The following is a 2,500-nucleotide window of genomic DNA, read 5'->3' on the forward strand; positions in this document are numbered from 1 at the left end:
AGCTCGTCGGGGTAGCAGGCCCTGCAGCCGTGGTCACCGCCAAACCCCCCACAACTGTTGGGCGCCTACCTGCGCGGGGCAGGAGGACACTTTCCGATTTCAAATCTCCGTTTGCCGAGTCCACCCCGAACGCACGCGGGCGGGCGGGTTCGCATCACCCTTCGTCACAAGGGGCGAAGCCCGTTCCACCGTCTCGTCAGTAGTGCCGACCGGTCTGTGATCGACGAGGGGAGCCACACCAGGTCCGGCCCTGCTGCTTGGCGGCACCGCGTCGTCGGGAGCTCGCGACAGACGGAGGGTTTCGGTGTACTCTCCAGCCACGGGAAACGAAGCCGGTGATGCAGGCGCCGGTCTTTCGCTCCCAAATCGGCTGGGTTTACATCGTTGCTATCTAGTCACGCTCCCTTCAAACCCGACGGGGTACCTATTCCCCTCACCCGTCTGTGCGTATACAGCCTCTTTGCACTTGCGGGATGGGGGTGGTGGTTTAAAGACTCTCGAGTTGCCGCCCGTCGGTCTCCGAGCTCCGTGCAGTAGTGATCCCCAGCGAACTGCCAGCAGGGCGAACGAGCGATCCCGCTCTCGGTCGGGGCGCCTGGCGTCGATCGGTGGTCGGTGGCTTGCGGGCAAGCTGCGCTGTGAGTGTGGGAACGAGTATGACGAGCCGTTGCCGCGACTCCCAGTCCACCTCGGCGGTGGCTGGGCCGGGCGGGCGTCTGCTCGGGCGAGTGCCGCCCCCGCCTCCTCGCAGGAAGTCCGCTCGCCGACACGCCGCCACGTGCACGCGTCAGTGACGCTGCCGAACCGATGGCCGGTGCCCGTTCCCGCCTCTGCTTTTCCTAGGGCAAAGCTGCTGCACGCCTCGTGATACTAGGCGGGCGACATGGTGGCGGTGATCCTGCCTCCGTCGCTGCGGTGCGTTGGGGCACGCATCGCCTCTTGGGCGCCCTGTCCTCCTCCCCCCAATAGACGTATGTTTCTGCGGGCCGCACCAGGATGGTGCTCCCCATCGCTTCACGCCACCCTGCTCCGCCCGCACGCCGGCGTGCAGGTGGCTGTAGCTCAAGGTGGGGAGCGTATGTGCGGTCCGGGTCGCTTTCCTCTGGCGAGGGAGAGACCTAAAACAAACTCAGACAACTCTTGACGGTGGATCACTCGGCTCGTGCGTCGATGACGAACGCAGCTAGCTGCGAGAATTAATGTGAATTGCAGGACACATTGATCATCGACACTTTGAACGCACTTTGCGGCCCCGGGTTCTTCCCGGGGCCACGCCTGTCTGAGGGTCGTTTGGCAATCAATCGCACTCGCCTTGGCTGGCGAGAGCGCGGCTGGGGTGTCGCAGAGGACCCGTCCTCTTTGTCCCCCTAAGTTCAGACTCCGGAGCCCTCCGGCGTCGGAGCGCTTGGCCTTTCCCCCCCACCCTGCACATTCCGTTCGTCAGGCTCGACGCCATCCCCCCGCCGGGGAGCGCGGCCTGGCGTCCGTCTGTGTCGTGGCAGTGGGGCCAGCACGGCTGTCACCGGTCCCAGAATGGCTGTCGGTGGTTCACACTGTGTGTGTGTGCCAACCCTCCTGGTCTCTGGGACACGGAGCTGCCACGAAGTGTTGAGCCTCCAGTGGGGGGTCTGCCTAAGCTCTGCACGTCCGCATTGGGTCCGTCTCTCGGTTGGCTGGCAGTGGAAAGAGTGAAGGGAGCCGCGGAGGTCCGGTGCTGGTGCGCCGCCGGCCTGACCGTGGAGCTCGCCGGTTTGACACGCTGACCCGACTCGATGGTTGATCGATTGAGAGTGCTGGGAGCTGCAGGCCGCCCGCTGCTGCAGCCGCCCGTCTCGTGGTTCGTCCTCGGCCTTAAGTGGCCGGCGGGGCGTCTGATCCTGTCTCCCCTGCTGGCGCCGAGTGCCTGGCCGAGGGAGGAGGTTTTCGTCGAACGCTGTGACTTGGACGGTCGCACGCGCGTGGATCGCTGGCTCTTGGCTCTCCCGTTCAGTCCGCACGTTTTCCGCTCCGTCCTGCCACCGGTCTCGGGAGGTACGGAGGGGTTGGCGGGCGTGGTGTGTGCTCCGTCACCGTGCAGGCACACCTACCACGCCGTCGGCCGACCCCCGCACGGTCCTCCTGGCCATCGGGAGGACGGCGGAACGTCGGGCTGTCGGGGGCCAAGTCGCCAGAAGGCCACCGCTGTGTCTTCCGTACCCTGTCACCGTCGGCGTGCCTTCCTCAACTCGTCCGGCTCGGGGCCGCTGGGTTCAGGAGCGGCGTCGCCCGCCGGCCCCACTGAAGGCCGTGCCGTTCCGCGGCTGGCGATCGATGTGCGTGGCGTGCCTGCGCGACCGTTCGCCACTTGAGCCTCGGCACTCCTCTCTCCCTCTCTCTGACCGTCGGGCAGTCTCTGTCTGCTGGTGCCTCGCACGTCCCGGGCGGCGGGTCGTCACCCCCGCGACCGGGCCTCCGGCAAGGCAGGAATCAGGCTGACCCTTCCGCTCGAGTAAGCAGCCGG

The 2,500-nt window shown here is 66.6% G+C and overlaps 1 non-coding gene across 1 annotated transcript; it reads left to right on the forward strand.

Moving 5' to 3' along the window:
• Window positions 1-1,135: 1,135 nt before the first annotated feature.
• On the forward strand, window positions 1,136-1,289 carry LOC140472915 (5.8S ribosomal RNA). Its single transcript, XR_011957949.1, has one exon. It is a non-coding gene; the product is annotated as a 5.8S ribosomal RNA (ribosomal RNA).
• Window positions 1,290-2,500: the final 1,211 nt, after the last annotated feature.

Source organism: Chiloscyllium punctatum, unplaced genomic scaffold (genome assembly GCF_047496795.1).
Source record: "Chiloscyllium punctatum isolate Juve2018m unplaced genomic scaffold, sChiPun1.3 scaffold_468, whole genome shotgun sequence".
NCBI lineage: Eukaryota > Metazoa > Chordata > Chondrichthyes > Orectolobiformes > Hemiscylliidae > Chiloscyllium > Chiloscyllium punctatum.